General features: G+C 38.1%; 1 protein-coding gene across 4 annotated transcripts in view; it reads left to right on the forward strand.

The window, feature by feature from the left end:
* The window catches only part of FOXP2 (forkhead box P2), a 444,944-nt gene that overhangs the window by 121,034 nt on the left and 296,592 nt on the right, over positions 1-27,318 (forward strand). For all 4 annotated transcript variants that reach the window (XM_074903120.1, XM_074903121.1, XM_074903122.1 and 1 more), the window contains exon 3: positions 24,860-24,943. The gene's annotated coding sequence lies outside the window, so the exon portion shown is untranslated. The remainder of the gene's footprint in view (positions 1-24,859; positions 24,944-27,318) is intronic.

Genomic DNA, 27,318 nt, shown 5'->3' on the forward strand with positions numbered 1-27,318 from the left:
TACCAGGACAATGTTGAACAGTAAGATTGATTGTTACTGAAAAAAACCTGCTATACTGACAGTCTGAGCAATCTCTGCTATGTTTTGATAGCAGATTAGCCTTACTTTTTTCCACCCAAATTAATGGTTTTAGTGTGTCAATGGGCAACATGTCTAACGCCCGGGTGAGACTGAACCTTTGTGTCTTACGTACTTAGACCTCTGATTCTACTTGTGCTGCATACTGCTTTGACAATATAAGGACCAAATAAAGTATAATGTAATTACCACTATCTGAATAGCACTAGGGAGTGACTGGGTGTGATTCTGCTGTCTGCCTTTACAGTGTAATTTACAAAAGTTTTACATTACTGTCAAAATTTTCAAATATTGATAAATACCATTAGTGTTTATGAATCATTCATATATAATTATGGTAAAAAGAAGACTTGAATTAATCTGTCTTTATTTAAATATGTTAAATAAAAGAAAGTGAGCACCAGAATTCTAAAAAAAAAAGCTTTAAAAAGTATACAAATTTTTTGCTATTTTATACCAACAAAGGATCTTGGTCTGAGGTCCAACATAATCCTCCAAACACAACTGCTTTCCAGGACATGGCTCTCTTAGGTGCCGTGGTCTCACACCTTTCTGTGTTGTTTTTATTTATTTTTTTTTCCCTTCACTACAGTGCTCAGATATGGTTTATTGTGCCCTTTACTTAACTGCTGTCTATATTGTGCAGCCTACATCTTAGTACTTGTACTATTTCCCTTCTATTTTCACATCCTGCATGCTCATACTTGTAGCATAAGGAGATAATTGAACTCATGTTGCACAACGTTTTGTGTGCAGCTTTTTCTAAATGCTTTGTGTGCCTCCTCTGTTGAGGTAAGTCTCAATTTTCCTTCTCCCTAATGACTGCATTGAGGATTTGCTAAGAGTGTAGTGACAATGCACGTGAAAGAGCTCTCAGTATCTGACTGATAACACTTCAGCAGCTAATTGCTTATAGAATTTTACTTTATGAAACGGTTCATACACTTGTTTTGCTCAGTACATTACTTTGGAAATCTACATAGTGAGTGAAGCTTTGCCAAAATGTATGAGATATTTTCCAAAATCCACAAACATAATTGGGATTTATAAAGATCTGCTCTGAATGGTTCCTTATCCTCCCACTGTAAACTCTACCAGTAGTAGATATTACTGACAGAATGTGTTTATGAAAGTTTTTACATTGTTTTACTACATTTGTCATTCTGAAATACAGTTTTTGCTTTCACTGAAAATGACAGACAAAATTACTGAAAAAATCATCTGATTATTGTGAATTCCTGTGGAACAATGAAATGCGTTGAGTTTAGTTTTTGAAATGATCCTGAGAATCACTGTAGTGTGTTAGTCATGAGAGAAGAAAGGAAAGGATAAGTCAAAAAACAAGTTCAGCAAAAGTTTAGAAAATACAGTGTGTCTGAGAGACACTTTTTCTGGTAATTTGAAATTGATCTCATATAATATTAGCATTCCTTGGATATGAAAAGATACTGCAGTAACCACGCTTGTTCAAATAAGGCTTTATGTAACTCAGTGGATACTCTAGTTCATGAAATCAATGTGCAACAGTGTGCTGACATCAGGGGTACAGAGATTTGTGGGGCAGCAGCATTTGGCATAGCTGTAACTTTTATTTCATCAGAGGTATTTATAGTCCAGTCCTATTGCTGTAACTCTACCCACTCTCTTTTGCCATATTGTTGCTGGTTTCCACCAGTTGCAGAAGTGACTTATTTTGCTACTCTAAGGAAGGAATGGAAGAAAAGGGAAGGAAATATGCAGGCAAGACTATGTGATTGGAGTACCCAGCCTCTTTCCATCAAGAGTCCTAGGTTAAACCTTTGAGGTTTACTGACTTCTACAGCATGTGCAGAGTGATAGTCCCAGGAATAAAACAGACCACAGAAAAAAATGAAAAGGGCATCTAAAAGCTGGTGTAATTAGAGTTCACCTTCTTGAAGCTTTAGTGATTTGGAAAAACCCCACTTTTGATGCCTGTACTAATGATGCATCAAAATACCTAAACAAATGTTGCATGAAACATAGTGAAACAGAATGTTTTTCTAGTATAGGAACTCTTAAATTTACCAATTTCTCTATAAATGCACCATGTAACCTCCAGAAATTAATCCAGCTTCTCCCTGAATGTCCTATTAGCTCTTTCTGTATCAGTCCTCTCCTTCCTCCACCACAGTAGCTTACAGATTTTGAAATTTCTGTTCTTACTCCTCAGGTGTAGGAGGAACAGTAGGCACTTCAAAAGAGGTGAAGTGGGCAGTCAGACACAGTGTTAATAGTAGTAACTTGAAATGCAGAATTCTTTCCAAACCAGCGAAAATCACAGAATCACGGAATCATCTAGGTTGGAAAACATCTTGAAGATCATCTAGTCCAACCATTAACCTAACACGGACTGTTCTCAAACACATGAGAACCAGTAAAGGGTCTTTTCTCTGCATCACTTCACAATATGCCTAGCGCTCTGCTCAATGCCCTTTAGAAATCCAACTCTCTATGGAGCACCCACAGATATCCAGAGGAGAAGTGGTGTGCCTCCAATGCCAGGAGAAACGTCAGCTGATGATGGAGAACCATCAGGAGCAGTTGGAGGAGGCACCGCTGCCTGTACACCACCTCCGAGCTCAGCCTGGACACAGCAGCACCAGCTGTGTAAGCTGTTGCAAAAAACTGGAAAGGGTGTGTTCTGGCACAGAAACTTTGAAGGGAGAAAACTGAAATTTAGGAATTGTCCAACCAGTATGTTCTTCAGTAGAGCCAATTTAAGTGACAAATCCTTAAGGAGTTCTCCTGTTGCCAGATGAGGCTGTTTTGTAATGGACTGAAGGAAATCACTTCATACTACTGTATTTAGTGAAAGTTGTATGAGACTTAGAGTGTAGCATTTAAGTGAGCTAAAATAGATTACATGTATTCGTGTCTCTTTCCCCTCCCACCCCTTCCCTCCCTTCCCTTCTCCCTCAGTTATCTTCCTCCTCCACTCCTCCCCTTTTCCTTCCCTCTCTTTGTTTCACCATCATAGAAGGTCTGTATTGGGTTAAGAATATCAGAAATCCCTTTGACATCTCTAGCTAACCTAATCTAATAGGCTTTTTAGAGTGTTCCAGGAAAAGTTGCTGAAGACCATCAGGTTCTTGAGTATCTTAATACTTTCTGTAGTAGAAAACAAAGACTTCAGTCTTGCTGGTGAATGCACTACATGAATTAGTGGGTCTTTTACGTGTTTATGTGCTGCAATTTTATTTACTGCTAGCCAAATAGAATGTTTTCCTTCTTGTGGAATCATATTTCCTTTAAAAGAAACTTGACTATATGTAGCATATTTATTTTTTCACAGATTTAATTTCTTATTCTTTTGTGTTGTCCTCTTTATTGAGTTTGTATTGTCCTCTTTATTGAGGATTCGGTGCAATTAAGAGGTCAAATAAGATTAGTAGAACATTCAATATACTTTAATAACGCATATTTTTCCTTCTCTATATGGAGCAAAGCACAAGTAATGACAAATAAAGGATCTTTATATATGAAACTTGCTGTTAGACAGTGTTACATTATTTGTTCTTGTTGTAATTATATTACATCATCTGGCCTTGCTCTATACATGTTAATATTCAACCTGAATTTGTGTGAATTTGTGTATTGGCCTCAGAATTTAGGACTGGAAGGGTTCTCCTGAGTCACTAAGGTTGTTTTTTACTGTCACAGCTGTAATATAAATATTTTTCTTTACAATTCCTTTTAAAATTTTATTTTAAATCATAACTGGATTTAACTTGCGCAACCCTTTCTTTACAGCCACTCCCGTGGCAGTTTGCATGAACCTGTGAGGGAGAAGTACATCCTGAACCTTTGCACTGGTTTCTCTATATTCAAGAACAGTCATAGTTGGAAGTACACTGTAATTTTTAGATTAAGGCTTTTACAAATGTTGTCTTTCAAAATAAGTTAAACTGACTGCTAGATTAATTTCAAATATGGATTTGGGAAATTCTGATGTGATTGCCAGTTTTTCATATAAGGGCATTGGTTGTCCAGTAGCTTGTCCTCTGGTATTCATATTGGGCATACATACTTTTTGTGGGTATGGCTGAATTTTACTCTGTAATGTCTTTGAGACTGTATGGGTAAAACTAAGCAGAATTTATCCAGCAGAATATTCAGCATAGTCTGATCATGTTAAAAAGTAAGTATGCTTGCTTTTTGAGCAACCTCTTATTTTTCTAGAGTTCAAAATGAATATAACACATTACTTTTTAAATGTTCTTACTGATCCCATTATTCTTTCTGTGCATTTTACAAATAGGATGTGATGTTTTGAGTATGCTTCAGGCTTCAGTAGTTTGTATAATGTTCTATTTTCTGCAGCAAAAGCATGTCAAGGTGATCTCTGTGGGTGGTTAATATTTTCTGGAGTTTATTCTTCAACCATGAAAATATGCAAAACTGGAGAGCTTGGTGGTATGTCATATATTTAGGTATAAAATATGTATTTTCCAATTTTATCTTCATTAAAAATAACAGAAAAAAAATCACAAGTGTAGTAGTATATATTGTTTGTTCATGGGTGAACGCAACATTTGTCACTCCTGACTTGCGTTTGTGGTTATGCTGGTGAGCAATTCTTGCAATAGCTTAGATTGTAATTTTGTGACAGTATAGTGTAAAAGTGTCATATAAATGTGATTTTTTTAAAAGACAATGTTCAAAATCAGATAAAATCATAGAATGTGGAGGAAAATTTCTCGAAGTTATTGTATGCATTATAGCAGAAATGCTCTTGATTTGTTTGACAGATTTTAGGTGTTGTTTTGCTTGTTTTCAAATATAAGTACTTTTAAAAACAGTTATGGAAAGCAATAATACAATCTCTTTAAAACAAATGTATAACTCTTGTAATAGTATTTGAATAGGGAAGAACTATTAGAAATCTGATTTTTAAAGAACTGAAAGAGGCAAAAGCTGAACGTGAGTAGTGAATGTTTTCACTACTGTTGCAGTAGTAACAAGAAGAAAATGAAAGCGAAAATGGCAAATATATCCATATACGTGAGATGCATTTGGTTTATAAAAAAAAGGAATATTGAAAAATCTACTGAGCTTTTATTGCAATTAAATGCATACTTTCTTCTTTCAAGACTAAAGCAAACATATAAGGAAATTAACTGTTACTAAGAAATAATAATGTGCCTGCATGCTGATTGCATGCTGATAGCATATTTAATCATTGCTTCTGTCTTTTTTCTGTTTTTGTTTCCTTTAGCCTTTGTCTCTGGTAAATTGTATTTCTGCTGTTTGTATAGCATATAGGAGAAGTGCGTCTAGTTGTAAATGAGAGCTGTTAATGTTTTTCAGGTATGTCTTACTAAGGTTATCCTCTCTGTTACAGTGAAAAGATCCAAAAGGTATCTGCAGCAGAGATCTTTTCATATTTCCCTTGCCATTCCTGGCAGTTTGATTTACCTCATTAAAAGGCTGGAAAAGCCACTCGAAGTACCTCCAAGCTCAGGGTCTTTATTCTTGATGAGAAATTTGTTCTTTTGGAGCTCAGGCAATTTGCAGAATCTGTGAAACACTTTGCACACCTCTGGGCATCATAAGGAATATCACACTGATGTTCTCCAGCAAGAGGCAAAGCAAAGCAAGATCTTTACCTTGTAGAAAGAGTTAATTGGGCTGGAGAAGAGCTGCAAATACATCAGAACCAGAAAATGTGTCTGTGCTCAGCTTTCTGGTGGTTATCTCTGAGAACATGGCTTTTTTAAGGACATAGTTTTCAGAATCAGAAAGAGAATGCTAAAGACTATGCCCATTGTAATACTTTTTTTTTTTTTTTTTTTTTTTTGATCACTCTATGCACAACCGTTTGATTTCTCAAGATAGCAGGACAACATCTTGTATCTTGGAAGAGGTTTGCCTTCAGTGTTCTTGTCTCATCCCTTTCTCATACCAGAGGTGAAATGGGAAGTTTGCTGTAAGCCTACCAACCCAGCACTCTACAGATAGCAGTGCTAGGCTTATGGTGCTTGTAGTTTTATGTTGCTAGTCCTTGAATAACAGTAGTAGTTCTGGTTCCTTGCACATGTTTACCTGCCACAGATTCCTCAGCTCTTACTGCCACTCATTGATCTGTAGTGGGAGAAGGTCAATGTAATGACATAGTTAATGCTGTAGGAGTCCACAAAACAAATACCCTGTGTGAAACAGCTTAAGTTGTTGGCATTACAGAGAATGAGCTTTGTGGTTACCCTATTCTTGCAGTCAGATACTGTGTTCCTGAGGTGAAGCAGGGCGATCTGTGTCTGATTGGAGGCAGCAGCCGTTTGGTTCGTCATGTTACATTCAAACGATTAATTGATCTTTCTCCTTTCTTTGTGACTGATGTTTATAAAGATATTTGAAAAGAAAGGCAAATTTCTGCTTTGGTTAGAAATTTAATCTTACCATCAAATCTTGACTTCATGCAGCTGGTGTGCTGTTGTCCTCACATTCTGTTAGCCATGATGACAGCTTTTATTGGTAGCTGTTTCATTTTTGTGAGAAGATTGGAGGTATCTACTACTGACAGGAGATCCGTCCTCTCCTCTCTGATTGTGATGGATTCCTCCTGCTCCCGGACATCCCATCTGTGTGTCCCGGAGGCAAAGGTTTCATTGAGGACTCATCCCAAATTCCTGCTTACAGTTATGCACTGCCCAGAAGGCACTTGTTGATTCACTGTAGAATACTCCTGTGGAAAATGTGACTTAAGAAATTCTAATTATAATAGATTAGTTGCTTTTCTTTGTGCTACAGCAACTTTATTATTTCTTCTGATATACAGTAAGTTGTCTTGTTACATCACGTCCATATATCTCTAAACTGCCTTTTATTCAGAGAGACTACTCACAGTCCCAGAATACATGTGATGAGGATGGATATTTCAATGTATACCAAAATATCTCTTATCATGGAGGGCATAATGGCAGCTGCAGATTTTTGTCAGTAGATTATTTGATTGCTTTTCTAATTGCAGAATTCTAATGACAGTCAAAAATGGAAAATACTATGAGTCAATCTAAGAGCACAAATTATTTCAGAAATTACTATGTGCAAACATTTCTGATTTGTGTTGGGGTTGTAAAATTTGGGTGCATAAACAAATTAATAGAAACACACTTCATTATTCAATAAATGTGATATATGCTAACATTAAATGGTGATGAATAGTCGATTATCTATATTTGCCATCTGAAGTTTTTACATTATCTGTATTTCTGTTCCATCTAAGGGGTGATGATAGAGTAAGGTGTCACAAATGGAGAGGGGAAATATGGAAATAGTAGAAAATATATCTTCCACTTATGTGAATTTTTTTTTAAGGAAAAGTAGCTTTCAAAAATTTTATATACCTCACTTCTATGGCAGTTTTTGAAATGATAACTTCAGCTTCTAAATTAAACTGCAGTACTGTATTTTCACTTTCACATGAAATAACTAAAATCAGTCAAACAATTCAAGTCACCTGTTGCTTTATGATTTTCTTCACATTTAAGAACATAGAGGTGCACTAGGGACACTAAATTTAAACTCATGTTGGAATTGACACATAATACCAACCAAAATTCCTCGATTGAAAAAGAAGAATTTGCCATAGTAATTTTGGTCAGAGTTTATTGACTTCAGCAATGAAACATTAAAAATATATTGCAAATATATTTTTTTTGCTGTGTGTCAGTGAACACTGTTTCAATAGCTGTCTGGCACAGTAGCAAAATCTGTGTGTTTGCTTTGTGATTAGTGTAGACATATTAGCATGTCTTTTAGATGATTTCGTTGGGCTAAAGTTTTAATAGATTTTACAGAGAGTTTGGCATCACAAAAGTGATTGATAAATTTATGATAAAAATAAGTGGCTATGATGCAAAAAGGGCAAGGGTAAGTATCAAATTCTTTGGTTAAGCCTCAGTTGAGCTTCCAAATGTAAGAATTTACCTGAGCAGATTTGCATGTTGCTATAATTGCTCACTACTGAATCCTTCTAAAAATAATGTAAAATCCACTGAACGTAGCCCAGTTGTTTTATATTTGACATGGTGGGCTTGATTCCGTGTCCTGTGAATCTGGGGTATCCTGAGAGGGCTGGCAGATATGACACAGGAGACTTGCACTCTTCTGAAGTGGCAGCTGGAGGCCAGATGGGATTAACTTGGATGCTCTGTGGGCAACTGAGCCTGCTATATTTGCAGAATTACCAAGAGGAAGGATATTTTCTGTTCTTTGCAATGTAATAAATTATTCTGGTTTTAATGGATGTCTTGAATCTTTAGAAAGGCTCCTATAGAATGTTCTGAATGTTATAAACTCAAAGGCCAGATCTTGTTTGCTTGTCTCAGGCAAAGAATTTTATTACAATCAGTAGAGTCAACAGAATGCTGACTCAGAGAAGCTGAAATGATCCCAGTTTTATATTTATTTCGCCTTGTAACATATCTACTGAAAGGTGTGCAGTGTAGATTAAATCATAGATATAATAGCACTGCATGAATCCCAGTTGTGGAATCCTCAAATTAAAGGAATTTCAGAAGTGCTCAGTTCTGTCTTTAAATCTGTTCTGCTGAAATCAGTGAGAATTTCACTATTGAAGGGTAGCATAGTTACATCAGTCCTGAGCCACCCTGGAAATCTCTTCCACCTAGTAACATTTCAAAAAGCATCTCTTATAGTATTGTGTTTAATAGTAACATCACATGAAATTAAATGTATTTTTTGTATTTCATTGAAAAGTTACAATTGCTTTAAATCAAGGACAATTTAAATTCCCTACAGGAGATATGCAACACAAGGCCTTTCTGAGACTGCTGGCAGGCAGTTTTGGAAAGGGACCTTTTTACATTACAGCTCAGGGCAGCAGGATCATATTTAAATAAATGCTTCATGACATCAGTAACCCATGACTTTAATCTCTTACTTTACCTTTGACACCAGCATATTGGTGCCAGTCTTTAAGTGCATTTTTACACTGTTTATTCTTTCATTATCCCCATTAATTATTATTTCTTCTTCTTCTCCTTCTTCTCCTTTTTCTCCTTCTCCTTCTCTTTCTTCTCCTTCTTCTCCTTTTTCTCCTTCTTCTTCTCCTGCTTCTCTTTCTTCTCCATCGTCGTCTTCTCCTTCTCCTTCTTCTCCTTCTTCTCCTTTTCCTCCTTCTTCTTCTTCTTCTTCATCTCTTCTCCTTCTTCTTCTTCTTCTTCTTCTCCTCCTCCTCCTCCTCCTCCTCCTTCCTGGGCAGGTGGAAGAGCTAAGACTGAGTAACATCTAAAGTGCATCTGCTGTGGTGTGACAGACCATCTGTGTGCATTCAATATCAGTTTACTTGAACTTTTTAATTTACTGGAATTCTCTGTTTGTCCTTATGCTTACATGGCCACATCTGCACCCTGAGCTATCCCAAAGCAGTTAAAGTCTACAACCCAGGACACCCAGCAGTAACATAGTGTCTGCCACTGCGCTTGCTTGTGGTTTCCTTCTTTCCTTCCACCCGGCACATACCCTGGCTCCCATAGCTTGCTCTTATTGTCCTATTTTGCATTTGGCAGTTGAATCGTTACCGTTTATCATGTTTTCATCTCTCAGTTTTGAACAGAGATAGTTCCTATTTATTTTGTTATATTTGCTTGTGAGACAAGGAAAATCTGCTTGTTTTACTGAGAAGGTTTACTGCATGTATCAATAGATGTTTGGTGCAATGGGATCGAGATTGATTCTGTGTAACAGTCTTTTTTGCAAAGAAGTTTCAGCCATTGTGACAATATTTATGTTCCTTACAGTAACAAGCCGTGAGTATGACAGCTTAGATTTTGTAATTTCTGATTTATTTTAAATGAGCTGGAAGTTTTAAAAGACATTATAGCTGGGATGCTGTAATGTACATTGTAGCAATGTAAGAATGCTATTTGAGGCATGTTATACTGCTATATACATAAAGCAGTAGGAGATTTTTACATTAAAATACTGCTTTCTTAACTGTGCACTTTTGAGCTACCCGTCTTTGGAATATATGCAGTAAGTTTTCACAATGTTACAGTATATAAACATCCTTCCAAGTATTAGCTAAATGTCCAGTATTGTGATTTGTAAAGACAGTACGTAAGCATGGTGAGTTGGTTTTTGCCAGTCACTTGCTCACTTCCCCTCTCTGACAAAGACAGGGAGATTGCTTACCAGTTACTGTTATGGGCAAACCAGACCTGACCTGGAGAAAATTAATTTAATTTATTGCCAATTAAAAATAAACTTGGGTAGTGAGAAAGAAAATTAAACCATTGCTTTCTTCAGGAAGCACCACCTCGCCACCTGCTTCACTGACCTGGGTGTCTGCAGGGCTTTCTCGCTCCCTTTTGTCCGCCCCTCCTGCCTGTCAGGCGCTTCTGCCCGTCCTTAAGCCTGCTTTCCCTGAGGCGACACCGTCTCGGCCGAGGGGCTCACTGTGCCCTGCGGGGGGCGGTCAGAGCCGGCTGGAACCGGCCGTGTCCGGCACCGGGCAGCCCCGGCCGCTCCCCACAGAGGCCGCCCTGCGGCCCCAGCTGCCGGCAACGCACTGTGGACACACAGTACAGTAAATAATCTATAGTGCTGTTGTGGGGGAGGTAACTATTCATGACTGAAAGGGAAAAGAGAACCTAATGTGAACAATGTGAAGTGAGAAACAAACACTTATATCAAGATAGTACGTTTTATCCCTCCTCGCAGTAGTGAGGGCTGTTTCGGGAAGAGAGGTGTGTGACAGTAAGGTTGACAGTAGGTGGGGTTGGCCTACTTGGTCTAAAACCCCAAAACCTAAATACTTAAAGCATATTGTAACCACAGCTAAATTACTGTTTTGATAGAATCATTAAAACCATGAACTACTTTCTTGCAAGGAGAGGCCTTTGTCATACAGTAAGATCTGGAAACTAAAAGCGGAAGTATTACATAGTAACTATCTGAGATACTCAATGGCTACAGCTGTTAAGGATAACAAAAAATGCTTCTATAAATTCATTAACAACAAAAGGAGGATTAGGGAAAATCTTCCTCCTTTACTGGATGCAGAGGGAAACATGGTAACAAAGGATGAGGAAAAGGCTGAGGTGCTCAACACCTACTTTGCCTCAGTGTTCAGCAGTGGAACTGGCTGTTCCCTGGACACCCAGCCTCATGAGCTGGGACATGGGGAGGGGAAGCAGACTGAGGTCAGCACAGTTGAAGAGGAGGTGGTCAGAGACCTGCTACACCACTTGGATGCACACAAGTCTGTGGGACCGGATGGGTTACACCCAAGGGTGCTGAAAGAGTTGGCAGATCTGCTCGCCAAGCTGCTGTCCATGATTTACCTGAAGTCATGGCTAACTGGGGAGGTCCCATTGGACTGGAGGGTGTCAAATGTGACACCCATCTACAAGAGGCAGAAAGGAGGATCCAGGAAACTATAGACCTGTCAGTCTGACCTCAGTGCCCGGAAAGGTCATGGAGCAGGTCATCTCAAGTGCCATTAAAAGTCATATAATGGACACCCAGGGTATCTAGGCCCAGTCAGCATGGGTTTATGAAAGGCAGGATCTGCCTGACAAACCTGATCTCCTTCTACGACAGGGCAACCTGCTTATTGGATGAAGGAAGGGCTGTGGACATTGTTTACCTTGACTTTAGCAAGGCCTTTGACACCATTTCCCGCAGCATTCTCCTGGCAAAAATGGCTGCTTGTGGCTTAGATGGGCACACGCTTTGCTGGGTAAAAAACTGTCTGGACGACCGGGCCCAAAGAGTTGTGGTGAACGGAGTTAAATCCGGTTGGTGGCCGGTCACGAGTGGTGTCCCCCAGGGCTCGGTTTTGGGGCCACTCCTGTTTAACATCTTTATTGATCTAGACGAGGGGATCGATGCACCCTCAGTCATTTTGCAGATGACACCAAGTTGGGTGGGAGTGTTGATCTGCTTGGGCGTAGGGAGGCTCTGCAGAGAGACCTGGACAGGCTGGAGCCATGGGCTGAGGCCAACTGTGTAAGTTTCCATAAGGCCAAATGCCGGGGGCTGCCCTTGGGCCACAACAACCCCCAGCAGCGCTACAGGCTTGGGGAGGAGTGGCTGGAGAGCTGCCAGTCAGAGAGGGACCTGGGGGTGTTGATTGACAGCCGGCTGAACAGGAGCCAGCAGTGTGCCCAGGTGGCCAAGAAGGCCAATGGCATCCTGGCTTGTGTCAGCAATGGCGTGGCCAGCAGGGACAGGGAAGGGATCTGACCCCTGGACTCGGCACTGGTGAGGCCGCCCCTCGATTCCTGTGTTCAGTTTTGGGCCCCTCACTACAAAAAGGACATTGAATGACTCGAGCGTGTCCAGAGAAGGGCAACGAAGCTGGTGCAGGGTCTGGAGCACAGGTCGTACGGGGAGCGGCTGAGGGAACTGGGGGTGTTTAGTCTGGAGAAGAGGAGGCTGAGGGGAGACCTCATCGCCCTCTACAGCTCCCTGAAAGGAGGGTGCAGAGAGCTGGGGATGAGTCTCTTTAACCAAGTAATAAGAGATAGGACAAGAGGTAATGGCCTCAAGTTGTGCCAGGGAAGGTTTAGACTGGATATTAGGAAGCATTTCTTTACAGAACGGGTTGTTAGGCGTTGGAATGGGCTGCCCAGGGTAGTGGTGGAGTCCCCATCCCTGGAGGGGGTTGACAGTGTTGGCTCGACATAGCGCTGAGGGATATGGTCTAGTTGGGAACTGTCAGTGTTAGGCTAATGGTTGGACTGGATGATCTTCAAGGTCTTTTCCAACCTAGACAATTCTGTGATTCTGTGGAATCTAAGTGTAAATTTTTGTTTCATATTCCTGATTTTATAGGGGAGCGTGCTTATTTTTTCAGGGTAGAGTTTGTATGTCCGTGACACTGATTATGTATAAAAATGAAATTGGTTTAGGAACAGAGACTGGTTTTTACCTGATAATTTTTAAAGAGTCCTAGTGGGTCAGTGGAAAGATCTTCCTTCTGGGGCATTGGATGAGAATCATATCCCTGAGAGGAATTTCCACAGGGTTGTATTCAGTCAATTGTTATAATTTGTTGTCTCTGAAACAGGGAACAGTGTTACTGGCAAAATAATCACATTGTATCTTTTTGAAGTTAAGTTCTTACCTGTTATAGGATTCTCTTACCATATATATTTCAGTTATCCCTCTTTAAAGAAAATATATGTTATTATTTTGGAAATCAAAAATACGTAGTTTAGCTGATTAATATTTTACTTTATTTTATATTGAGTTTTTACAGTGCTGAGAGGTGCTAGTATGAGGGCCATTTTATTCATGTAAAATTGATTGATTGACTGAAAAAAAGTCAGAAGATAAGCTTAAAAACAAAAATGTCTGTCCAAGAAAATGTATTCCTTTTAAAATTTAAAAGCTATCCACTTTCCCATTATGTTTTGTTTTGCATGTTTCAGATAGAAGATGTTTTGTGTTTCATGAACAACACGTGCATCTGTCAGTGCAGGAGGTTGATGTGGGAATTGTTTTATTCATTATGAAAGTTGATGCAGAAATGAGAATTTGTATAAATGCCTAAATTAATTTGTACCCTTCATTTGTTTTAAAAATTGTTGGGTTTTAAAATCCATTAAATAGGTTAAACTCATTCCTGCACACTTTCTTCTTTATGAACAAATACGTTTTCCTATCTTATGAAAATCAAAGATTTTATTACTCTTTGGCTTTTACCACTGGTTTAAATCACTAGGGTAAGAGGCTTTGCTGCTGTGACAATATTATCCAAAAGGTAATTAAACATAGTTATAGAAGATATTACCTCTTTATTTACTGTGGGATCACAGAAATTGAGTGAGCATGAAGAGTTTTACTTCAGTTCTGTGGGTATGTGAGATAGTTCTCAAAAGTTGCAGGCAACATTTGGACCCTGTATTTTCAAAAGGTGAATTTGCATTTCTTCATACAATTTAAAGTTCTTGACCCAAAAGTCACACTGGATCTGAGAAAAGTGTGGCTAGAGCACAACTAGGGTATTGCAGCGCAACTGCTTACAGCGGCCAAGTGAAAAAATATTTTAAAGAGCATGTAATTACTTTTTCTACCTACGTTCCAACTTAGAAACTAATCACTCATGCAAATTTTTTTTCATAAAAGATCAAGTTGTATTTTCAAGTCATTATATACTTCATTTTGGTAATGAGTGATGTGGGAGACCAGCAGGACTAGATTTATATTCATGTGTCTTTACTGATGTTCTTGTCCTGCTCCATAACGATTAGCTCTCAATGAAATATCAGTGACTTCAGTTATAATTACAATTAATATGAGAATTTATGCTGGTTTTGAACAGAAGGATGGATAAAAACCGATTTGTGAAATGTTCCTTTCTTTTAACTGAAGATCTTGGTTTCTTGATGAGAGTTTCTGCTAATAAAAATGGGTCAACTTCTTTGAGGTACATCTAAGTACCCATGCCATGTGGGCTGGAGATGTGTCTTTTAAGAAATAAAAAGCACAATTTATGAAAAATCCACATGAAAATTATTGTAATGGGGTAACAGTTTGTAGCATTTTTTCTTTGTGATTATTAAGGAACCAGATCTTTGCATTACAGCTCAGATCCTTTGTAGATTAGAGATTTGAAAATGTGCTTTTTAGCTTACTTGTGCAATTGTGTGCAAAACTCATGCATGATCCTTTTTACCTATGCTTGAACTCTGGTGTGCATATAGAGAGAGAAGATTCATTCCAGCTCATGTTTGAAATAACTTGTGTATCATGTATTGAGAATTTACGCCTTTTCATTAAGACAGGCCCTGGTGCTCAGGATTCTGACACACCACTTGTCGTCCTACCCAAAGCACTCAGTGGTTGTAGTTTTCATCATTCTTCTGTAACAACTGTGTGAGGATAAAAGTAGAAAAGATCAAGTGACTGTTGTTACCCTGTCCTATCATGGGATCATTTTATATAGGTATCAGCAGCTACTAGTTTCATTCTTCTTTGCTATTGATAATTAAATGCAAGTGCAACAAAACAACAATTTCAAAGTAATGTGCATGGAGATGAGTAAAAGTCACAATTGCCTGACCTGAACTCTCTTCTTAGAATCCAAGGGCACATTCACAGAGGATGGTGGCACATTATTTGTTACCTCTAGTAAGCCACAGGTCTCTGTGCACCAGCAGTAACCAGCCATACCACCACCTGGCTGCAGTCACATTTAGTAGCAGCATATGGCTTTTCTCTACCAGCCCAGTGATGCAGAAGACACTGTCCAGAACTTAGGGGACACTTATTTAGGTCTGCTGCTTCCAGGAGCAAGGCCTCTTCGGTGACTGTGTCATTCATTGGTAACTGTTGAGGAACAGGACATCAGTGAGCGTGCTTCTGGGCTCATCTAATTTACAGGAGGAAAACAGATCCCATGTGTAAGTGACTGCACAAAGAAAGATGGGGAGCCATGAGTGGAGCGCATGGGGTTCTGGGGGACTGGACATAGCTACAGCTGGGGGCATGGAAGTCCCTGAAAATGAGCCCTACCAGTGCCTCTCCTCCTCCTCCTCCTCTCAGCTTGCTGTAACCATCTGTAGCTATTAGGGCCTTCTGGGCTCCAAGAAGCCACTTACTTCAATCTAGGTTGTTTTTGTTTTTTTTTTTTTTTACTTAAAAAAATTCTTTTTAAAGCTTTTGCATGCTTGCAACTTTTTACGGATTATACTGCAGTGATACGAGAAACTTTTTAGCCTATGGGTGGGTGGCCCAGAGTTGGGTTTGAGGTCCAAGCCAGTCTAGATCCACCAAGGACTTGAGCATCTCTAATGTCCTATAGCTCAGTTATACATTTTGTAAGAAATCACCCTTTTTTATTTGTTTTGAACATGTGTCTGGTAGTTCGGTGTGTTAATTCTTATGCTGGAACATTGGCCTCCTCCGTGCCCTTCCTATATTTTGGACTTTTTTCATATCTCTTTCAATCATCTCTTTTCCAGCCTGTAGCATCATAGTCTACATAGCTAATGCCTTTAGGGAAGCCAGCTGTACTTTTAACTCTTCCGTTTTTCTCTGAATCTTCTATAGGTAACCTTTTTGGCAAGGGAGGGAAAGGGGCAAGACCTAGATACTGCTGCATTGCCACTCGATTTACGCAATTGCTTAATTTTTTCCCCCACACCTTTCTTAGCACTTCTTGTTGTTCATTTGACTGGTACTGAAAATTGAGCTGAGATTTTCACACAATCATAATTTTTAGTTGCAAATGCTTATTTTTTAAGTTGTTCAAAGCCCGTCATTGCACAATTAGCATTGTTTCTTCTCCACAGACTTTACTGTACTTTTCTTCTCATTAAATATTACTTGCTATTTATCACTTCATGTTCAGTATTATATTTTCTTTCTGCAGTTCTTTCTTCAGTCTGCCCTTACCTTTACTACCCGTGGTTTAGTGTTTAGAGACAATGTTGTCATACCATGGCTTGTCCCCTTTCCAGATAATTTTTGAATATGCTGAAAAGGACTGGCCTCTTACAGATAGGTGCTTTGGGTCTCCACTGCTGATCTTCTGGGAAATACTGCAAACTGTCATTTATTTGTATTCTTAATAGCTTCTTTTTAAATTATTTTAAGCAGTGCAAGGACCTCCTTGTTGTTTTTCTCCCATGCAGTTTAATTTCTTTTAGAGACTCTGGGTAAGAGAGATTATTAAATGATTTTTGGAAATATATGACTTAGAAGTGGATCTCTTTTGCCCATGTTCTCAAAAACCTATGATCATCCTAGACATGGCTTTCCTTTTCATACTGGAATGTTGACTCATTCCCAACATGTCATATATATTGACATACGCATTTTCTTTTTATCATAGTCTGTACCAAGTTGCCTTGTGTGAACTCCATGTGTACTGATCTGCAGTCTTCTGGATCTTCTTTAGATTTTTTAGGATTGATTTCATGTTTACTCGCTATCCTTTGATGCTAAGACAGTTTGAAGCAGGCATTTGTCCATTATTATAAGTTTAGTTATTTCAAACTCGTGTTCCTTTAGAGCTGTTGATGGGATACACTCCACTGAAATAATCTGTTAGAGCTCAGTTTTTCTTTTTGTTCTCATCTTCTCTAATGGCACTTCAGTTTAAGAGAGATCCTCTCATGTGTCTCTCTAAGGAGAGTGTCTGGCTCTCCAATCTCCTCTACTGTGGATGCAAAGCCACTTTTTTTGTGGTTCCTTCTCACTGCCAGCTGTGGTCAAAAGCTCGTAGGTGGCTCTATGTGGGAGGCTCCTCGCTAGGCCTGATCCTGACCCCCAGCCTTGGCCTGTCCCCTGAGGGGATTGATACTGAGGGCTGGGGCTGCCCCTGACTGTCCCCTGGCCTGCTGTGCTTGATGGCCGAGAGCAGCCAGGTCCTGCCCTGCCCATGGACAGCCCCCATCCCTCCTGGCCCCCAGCCCATAGGGAGCTGCTGGTCGCTGCTTCTCTCTGACACCTTACTGTGTATTTATGCTTAAGCCTCCCAGATACTAGATTCCTTGCTGTTTTTCTCACTTAGACACAACTTGAAGCTTTTAGAAGGATGTCTTTTTCTTTCTAATAACCTCCTTCATCCTCTTTGTTCATGACAGCTCCCTTCTCTGGATTTTCTCAGTCTTTTTTGATAGGTTGTATGCATTTCTTGTGAGCTTGCAAAAGGTGCCTTTAATCAGTCTCCGTGCCATCTGTAAAGATGTGACTCTTGTAGCTGTCCCTTTTTTCTTCCATGTAACAAGCTTACTCATTTTTATTCAGTGACCCTCTTTGAAATAGTGATAGGGATTTTTTGGCTTTTGTTGCCCCTTCAAGGACAGAGATTCCAGTGTACATCAAAGCAGTTATTGACTGTGGCTAGAAACTTACTTTGGGTCATACCCTGATGTGATGTGTACTCAGGCAAAATTATCTATTGGACCTCATACTTACCTGCCATACTTACAGGGACAATTTTCAGTGTTATGAAGGTGCTCTGTTTCTTAGGTGTCTTTAGTGATTGGTTCAGAACATGGATTGTGTTTATATCCTCTGTCCTTCTCAGTGTTGTCTTCCTTGGCCATTGCTGAAGGAAGTCTCTGGGTTGTTTAACATGAATGGACTGTTAACTTCCAAACAGATCTGATAATTGGAGAGCAGCCATTCTTTGAGCTTGCTCAGGAACCTGAAGTTGTGCATATGAAAATACAGTATAGCTGAGCACCTGCTTGTGCATTTGTGTCTGTAGGGAGGACTGCCCTGGAAGAGTTTTCTCTCCACAGTTTGATGTAGCTCTGTGTAGGGAACCAAGGAGTGGAAGACAGAGATGTGTGGGCAGCATCCTCTAGAGAGACCTCTTACTCAGGTCACTGGGCAGAGTCTCTGAAAAGAAGGACATAAAACTCTTCTTTGCAAAAGACACAATAAAGAAAGCTATGCCAAGTGTTAGTTTTAGGGTAAGGACCTCTGTGAGGATCCAGTCATCTTATGGACATTTAGGTTGCAGCAGTTATCTGTAGCTAACCATGGTGGTAATATCAGTATTGAACTAGCCTCATAAGCAGCATAAGCCATCCTGGAGGTGCTCAGACTGAGGGTGTGGTAAGGCCATGGGATCTTCATGCTGATGAGGGTGTAACCTGCTGTTCAGCCAAAGTGGGAAACACCTACTTAGCAGATGCTGTGACCAGTCAGCTAATGGAGATGACAGCAATTGGTGGAACATATGCCTGGCTTTATTTTCATGGTGGCTTTTTTGACAGGAGATTGTGGTTGCCCAAGTATGTTATCTTAGAAATTAACGTAACAAGTATATTAACTTAGAACAAGAACATTTCTTGTGTGTTTTTGTTGGTTGGTTGGTTTGTTTTGTTTGATTTTTTTTTTTCCTTGGTTTTGTGTTGTGGGGTTTTTTTTCCCCCTCTTCATTTTTTTTTCCACAGTTTGTTTGACTTATTTATCTTTTTTTTGCCATTTTCCTTTTGGTCTCTAGAAGCTTTAGGGGGGTGTGTGTCATGTTTTCTAGCAGTTTGTGGATTTTTTTGTGGATTTTGATTAGGTAGGTTCTGCATTGTTTAGGGGTGTGGAGTTTAACTGTTCTTTTACCCTGGAAGTTGTTTCTGTGGCTGTTTAATTGCTTATATTTTGTTGTTGTTTTTGTTGGGTTTTCAATTTATTTATTTAGATGAGATTTTTGTGGGTGGGGAAGAAACAGGAGGAGCTAGAGCTCCACGTGCAGATGCAGAACTATGGCATCATTGGAATAAGCTGCCAAGTGGCGGAATGACTTGAATGATGGGAGTTCTGTGATGGATGGATGCCAGCTCTACAGAAGAGTCAGGCAGAAAAGGGGTGAGAGGGTTGCCCTTTATGTGAAGGAGCAGTTGGAACGCGTGGAACTCTTCTGTGTGAAGTTTTTGATTCAGTGTAAGGGAAAAGATTTTCAATGAAAGAATTATGCAGAACAGGTTGCCTAGAGAAGCCAGGTTGTGGAATAACTTTTTTGAATGTTTTGAGGATACATTTAGCTGATGTCTTAAGTGACCCAGTCTAAATTTAGGTGCTGCTTTATGCAGTTTGAGCTAGACAACCTTCTTTGTGATGTGGTGCGTGCATCATGGCAGAAGGGTCAGGTGCTGTTTTGACTTTATGTGTTACCAGTTTATAAATCTGTACATACATTTCTTTAAAAGAGCAAACGATATGTAAGACAACCCAGGATGATCACCATATATGTGCTCTAACAAGATCATACCTTCTGAAGTTGTTTCTTCTACATTCTTGTCTGATAGTATTCTTGAATCCCTTCTAATCATGTCACATTAGAAAACTGGAAAAACAAATTGTAATACTGTAAATAATTCACAAAATTCAGTGCCATTGTGTTTGTGGTATTGCAGATCAAACTATTTAGGAATAGTTAATTGCTTTCATTTTTGTTTATATTCTTCTCCCCCAATTACTGTAGGCTGCTGCAGTTTATGATAAGAAAATTCAGCAAGTGGAAGGTGCTGCTTCTCTGAGCTGTCTTTCAGTAAATTATATGTTTTCAGAAGACAGACAGACATGCCTGAAGATAAAGAAAGGCATGTTATCTGTGCACGTTGAATAAATTGTTCAGAAATCTCCATGAATATGATATTGGTATTGTGCATACTTACAAGATTAGTGTCAACATGGGTTATTTATCATGTAAGGGCAAGTCAAGCAAGGTAGAGCTGCTTCAGGGGTGGTTTAGTCTGTATACCTAACTGTTCAGACAATACTGCTGTGGAGGGTTTGGAACAGAAGACTGAGGAGGGGTGATTTTTCCTTTGCTCCAGGCTTCCCGTTTATTTGTACTGTCTCCATTTTCTCCAGTGTGCCTTGATAAGTACAGGTAATCAGTGTCCTATTAATCTTTAGGATAAGTAAGACCTAAATGGAACACATACCACCCCTCCCCTGCCAATCCCTCTCCTCCAAGAAGAGTTAGTTCTATGTAACCTGTACATTGGTTACACAGTGAATGGGACATATCAGAAGTAGATGATATATTCAGTCTGTGTCATTATTTTTTTTTTCTGTCACTGGGCAATTTCTAAGGAATTAAATAATAAATATGTAATGTTTTTCTGTAAATGTTATTATTTTTATTGATGTTTCTTTGCATAGTTGCATGTTGTCTTGATTAATTGAGTATGGCTATTTTGATTAGCAAATTCCATGTTGTGAAAATCCAATATTAATTTTAGTGGTATAGAATATAACGTGAAATTTTGTAAGTACATAGCATTTGTTAAAAATTTTGGAAAAGATAGTTGGGGAATTTTGACAGCCCAAGGAGCATTCAGGAATTCATTATTTTCTCTGTGCCAGGTAAAAAAACATTGTTGCTTCTCCCACCACCACAGTACTTATGTTTGGACCCACTGATAACACAATAAAATCCAGCCTTCGTTCATCTAAGTAATAATGTAGGGTAACATGTAAAAATTGGCTAATGAGATCACAGAAGTATGAAGGTCTTTTCATAGGCTCATTTAACTTTGGAATGATTATAAAACATAACTATTAATTTATTTTGCATGTTCTTGTTAATTATAATGGAATTCAGTAGTGCTCATCTGGTTATGAGCTTCTGAGTATTTCTCTGTCACAGAAATAGTGTAACTCAGTACTTGGATTCAGGAAGAAAAGGAGTATTTTTTTTTTTCTATTTGCAGTTCTGTAATTTACATAATACTCTTTAAAAATGCATATTTTTTGTAGTGTAAACTAATGTCTTGAAGTAGTTTAAATATAAAAATGCATAGTCTGACTGCTAAGTAACTTTAAACATTTTTATTTCATACTTTTAGAAGATATACATTAGGGATTGTGTGTAAATGATGTATTTTCAAATAAAATTTGGGATGTCCTATTGATATAGTGCAGCTTAAAACTTGCTCAGAAGTCCTCTATTATGAATTAAGACTTCTTATTTTTTTTAATTGCATGGAAGGGGCTGTATCATGGAAAGGCAGAAGCTATGGGTACCAGTGAATGTATATGCCTCTAAAATAATAGTCAGTCTCTTTAGGAAATAATTCTTGCTTTACTGAAACCAGCTGTGTCCTTGGCCCAATCTCTCCAATTGAAAACAACTATATCTAAAGATACCTTATATAGGTGGCCCTCAGCCATGTTCTAAAATATTTCTGGATGCATTGGTGAGTAGTGTTTCATTGGAATATTTTATACAAATACCCACTTAGAGCAGTAATGCTCAGTTTGAACCATTTTTACTGTAGAGAAAATGGGAATAAGTAGGTCTTAAGTCAGATACAGACATGTCAGAATGGCTGTTGATTTATCAAAAAGTAGAACTGCTTAAGAGCTGTAGTGTACTTTGATGGGTTTACATTTTAAAAAATACCAAAGGCTACCAACAAGGCAGAATAATGAATAACAGAATGTAGTCTCAAATCAAAATACTTTCATAGAGGCAGGGTTCAAACATATAACAGGTAAACTTATCCCAATGATCTGTGATCTAAATGTAAAATGAACTAAGAGATAAGTGCAAGAAATAAATAAAAGAGTTAAAGAGAATGGTTTGTGGCACGTGGGCATTGTATTTGTTTATTTAAGTCAAGTTTCAAAGGAATATCTTCATCTAGGAATGAATTTGACTTTCATTTTGAATCAAATTATTTTTATATTCTAGTGATTGCTGAAACATCTGTGACAATTCACATAAATAAGAAACAAATTCTGTTAGTTGTGTTCACAGTGAATAATACTTTAAGATGTCTAGTACAGCATACTGTATGACAAAATACTACCTAAAGTGCATAACATTGTCAGTGTTGAAAATGCATCTATCATCTATCTGGCTTCTGTGCTAGGTGGGTGATCATAATTGTTACACATTTTATCATTTGGAGAAAAATTTTGCTAGAGTACCTCTAAATCTACATTTTGATAAGACTCTGCATATCAAAGTAATTCAGTTGTTGACCACTGCAGTTTCTCTTTCTCAGCTATTGCAGAAGTTTGTGGTATTTGCTTGTTTGACAGAAATTTTAGGGACCTGAATGGGAAGTCAAAGATGAGTGGCATGTTAGGTGACTTTCAGTTCAGGTGTATGCTACTGTTCACATGACGAGAGTGTTCCTGCCTGAGTAAACTGTACTACATTGAGCTGTTGGAATTGATTGAACTTTCACCCATTGCAACTGTATTTAAGAAATAAATTCTGTCAGAATACTTTTAAGGCTTTGGTTGGCAAGCTCTTTGAATTTGTCAGCTTTTAAGGTTCAGATAGAATTCAAATGGAATTGTTAGATATTGAAGAACCAAAAAAATACCTCTGTAAGCACTGTCAATATGGAATAGGTAAACAATGATATTAAAGATCTTCCTGCTGTGGTTCAAAGGATGGAACGTGGTGGCTTGGTTGGAGGTAATGTAGCAAAATGTTAAACTGGAATAACTGGAATGATTCAGGTCCGAGGTTTTAGGATGCAAACAAAATTCAAAAGAAATGAATGTTTATAACAAAAGTAATACTATTTTTAAGAGGCAGCTGCCTTCATCAGGTAAACCACACTGAAATGTAACATAAATCAAACACAGGTCAAAAGATAAGTGAAGATTTGTACAGGTAAAAAGGAAGTTGTTAGGTAAGGCCTGACATCTGTCTGTGACATATCTGTCACATCTACTATGTGTGATCCTGCCTACTTTAAATGTTCCTTATTGACTGCTGAAAAATTATAGAAATCCTGATAATTGAAAAAGACCAAAGATAAAATTTAATAATCAAGATTAATGAGTGTGGTTGTTTTGACATTAGGAATAATTATGATAAAATGTTATCTTAAATTTTTTTTCTAAGAAGGCTGTATCCATCTCACCATTCTGGATTCAAGGTGACCACATGGCCATCAAGCAAAGTTCCATTGACATAGTTTACTTTCTAACAACTTCTAAAGAATTGCCACCCACATTCACCTCCTCATATTTGCCTTAGAATTGTTAGCTGGTTTTAACATTTTCTTCTTTTTTTCTTCTTTGTATTAAGAACTCAGAAGATTTCCTTCTCATTTCCCAGTGCTGTCCTACTGTGCCGGAGTTTCATGTAGTGTTTATTCCTCCAGCCTGTCATTCTTTGCTCTTCCTTCCTCACTTGTTCTACTACAGAGGCTGCCAGGTAGCTTTCAGTTTTCTAGGAACTTCGACCTTCCCAGCAGGTTTTGTTATACTCTACAAACAAAGGAATAAGTTAGAACTGCAGCTCTTTTAAATGTCCAAACATCTTGTAACAAAGTGTATATTAATAATGCCAGTTGGAACACAGATTTTTTTTTTTAAACAGTGGGAAAGCAGTCTTTTCTTTATAAAATTCTGCATTCGTTTTACTCTTCAGTCTGCTTCTGTCTGACCTTGTCAGCAAGGGCAAATTGCCAAGAGGCACTATCGAGAGGCTGGTAGGATCGACTTCAGAAGTAGCAGAGTTTCAGGCATTAAGGCTATGTCTATATTAGTAAATTAAATAATGCTTGGAAATATTACCAGGTCTTTGCAAGCTAATATTTTTCTAGAATATTACCAGACATTTTTTCTACCACCTCCATTAGACAGTTTTCATTCAGCCCCTCTGTTTTGGAGCATATATGAGTATACTAGCATGGATGTAGGATTACCTATGCCAGTTGATATCAGCAAAGAGGGATGTACTCAGGCATAGGTGTAATGTAAATATACTTTCTATGGACCTGCATGTTCTTTGTTTCTTCTGTCTTGTCCAATCTTCTCCCTTCCATGTAGTCTTGCAGTCTCAGCTTCAGAACTGTTTTTTTCTTTTTACTTGTCCTTTTATCCTTCCTAAAATGCATATAGATTTAAATTTCATTGGCATGCTGTCTCCCAGTTTCTGTTCCTTCCTTCAGATGACCTTGTGAACTTATTGGTAGTGATACTGTGTGCAGTCTGGAGTAAACTACTTCAGGGAAGCCTCCCTTTTGTTTGCCTTTAGGTACTTTAATAATAAAAATAGAATTTAAAAAAATAAGACTAGACTTTGAGTGATGGTTTATCTGTCCCTCTACTACCAGGCAGAGTCTTGAACAATTGTATGTCTTTGTGGACTATATAAACTGATGACTTTCAACGAAAATATTTATGTCAAAATAGAAAAATTTAAAATGGCAGCTTCTTCCTTTGTCCTTCAGAATACTTAAGAATCAGATTATGCACATCTGGAACTAATTAGAGGATGTGATAAAGCCAATTCTGTTTTGTTTTCATTAAATGATATCTAAATAGCTGTAAACATTTCTCTTTGTCTTGTCAGGACGATGGTACTGGAATCGGTTTTGGACATCACTTCCGTTCAAGGTTGAAGTTAAAAGGTCTTTTTGAGGCTTAGAAGGAGTAGGTGAGTATAGGTCAAGCATAACTCACTAACCTTTGAGTATTATTTTTTGCAACTTTCTTTTGTTCTAGAGTTGCTGTTCTTGCTTACCAGTCCATTCTCAAGTAGCTGATCTCTGCTTCCTGTGATTCACTGAGATGTATGACTGCTTGTATTATGACTAGGTAGCAGAGAATATTTAAGTCATATAGGCTTTCCATACATGCTTTTCCAGGATTGGTGAAAACATGGTTCTCTCACCAAGGTCTCTGGAACTCTGTATAGTTTCATTACATCAGGTGCATTAGGAGTATGATAATTGAGCTAATTTGGTTAGAAATTCTTTTAGACTATATAAGTATTTTTTGTAATAAATTTAAAATTTAAACCACGAGATTCAATAGTAATGAATGCCTGAGTTTGGATATTCCTAGTTTCCTGAAACTGGGATGATCTCTGTTCCATTGGTAACCAGGAATATCCCATGATGTGAAGGACCATAAGTTCAAATCTTGCTTGAACTGCTTTTGTGAACCTGCCTGTGAAGAAACACTGTTACTGGGTATAGTACCAGTTTAGGACTTGGCATGCCAGCACTGAATACCTTGCTTTGCTCCAGACTGTCACAGCTATCTTGAGTGTATCGTGTACAACTGGATACCATTTTTTTTTAGCAAGCCACTCACATCTCTTTCAGATTTTTCATACTTGCAACAAAAAATTAATCTACATGTCGAGTGTTGCAATTGTTCATATTTTGCTTTTCCTACAGGGGTAAAAAATATCTTGAGAATATTTCCAGAACTGTTCGCATTCAGAATTTTTGGCAATATTTTAATGTGTAAATTGCAAACTATGCCCAACTGGTGCCCGATACTAAATCTTATAGATGCAGATTTCAACAAGGGGCAACTAATTCACCATAATAGGAACCAGGCCCAGTTGCTTCTGTGTACACAACTGTTTTCGAAGTAAGTTTGTATTGTTTCCCTGTATGCCATGTACTGTAACTGCTAAGGTATTATGAAATATTTAGATATACCTATGTGCTCCATAATATTGATATATCCGTCTTCATAAATTGATGGCTCAGGCAAGAAAAAGAAGTAATTCCAGAGAAGTTAATGATGGTGAGAGTAATTAGTGCTGAAACTATGTTTATAACAAGTTTTCTAAAGTTTCACCCTCTGGGAGGAAGCACAGACCTTTTTAACCTAATTCAAAGCAGTGCAAAACAAAACTGTCCTAATATGTGTTTCACTGTGACTGTCTTTACCCACAGGGTAATAAGAAAGGAAAATTCCTTTCTTCCAATTTAACTTCATCTTTTTCCAAGGACTTGGGGCACTGGCCTGAAGGGTATGGTATAAATATGATGAAACCTTAAAAAGAAGAAAAGATAGAATATTAGTTTCAGCTGTGTTGTAAATCAAAGGATATACAGCACTATACAGGGAAACAGGCATCACATATGAATTTGTGTGCAGCTCTATGGTAATATGTAGTAATGTATTTGCAAAACAGGGTTTTTTCTTACATTACCCAATGGAGAAAACACTAGAAAGGTCAGATTTTTTTGCTTTCTAGGTAGCAATGGAAATAGGGCTGCATTTCTGACATGTATTTATACACAGGACTTGACATGCAACTTGGCCTTTGTAATCCCTAGTAATACTAGTTTTTCATAGACAGTGTCAGTATTTTGGAGAAATGATTGGTTTGTTAGAAAATGTGTAGTAATTGTACCAAGTAATGTCAGAAATGCAGTATTAATGACTTGTGCATCTATAGTAGTTTGGCAGTATAATTTTATTGAATTCCAGTATGTCTGGAACTTAAGGCATACGGAGGAAAATAACTGTTACTCTGTTTCCTCCATTATTTTCTTCCATAACTTTTAAGTTAAATACAATCTATAAAAATGCTTTCTGCAAAGAAAGCCAAAATCTTTTTGGCCTTTTTGGCACTGGTCTCTATTTCTAGCAGTATGTGAAAGTGGAGAGTGAATGTTTCTGTCGTCCACGAGGAAATAGTAAATTCTGAATGTTAGTTCTTCAGTATGTTATTTAGAGTTGATAGTTTTTTTATGGCAGGACACGGTGTCTTTGCACTGATTGAAAACTGGGATTCAGTCATAAAATAGTGATAGAAATAGATGAAAATAAAATTGCATTCATGAGTACGATTTTAATTAGCAATGAGAAAAAATCTGTTTGCTTTCTGACCACTTAACTGTTTAGCAGTAAGTTTTAGAAAACTGAGTTAGAGTTGGAAAAACTGAAACCAAGACAAAACTCCATATTGGAAAAATGTGAAAGCAGAGAAAAATGTTCAAGTTTTGGACTGATGGCTTTAATGGACACTTTTGGGGATATTAATGGTACAGTTACATGTGAATT

The sequence above is a fragment of the Athene noctua genome, chromosome 3 (genome assembly GCF_965140245.1).
Source record: "Athene noctua chromosome 3, bAthNoc1.hap1.1, whole genome shotgun sequence".
Taxonomy (NCBI): domain Eukaryota; kingdom Metazoa; phylum Chordata; class Aves; order Strigiformes; family Strigidae; genus Athene; species Athene noctua.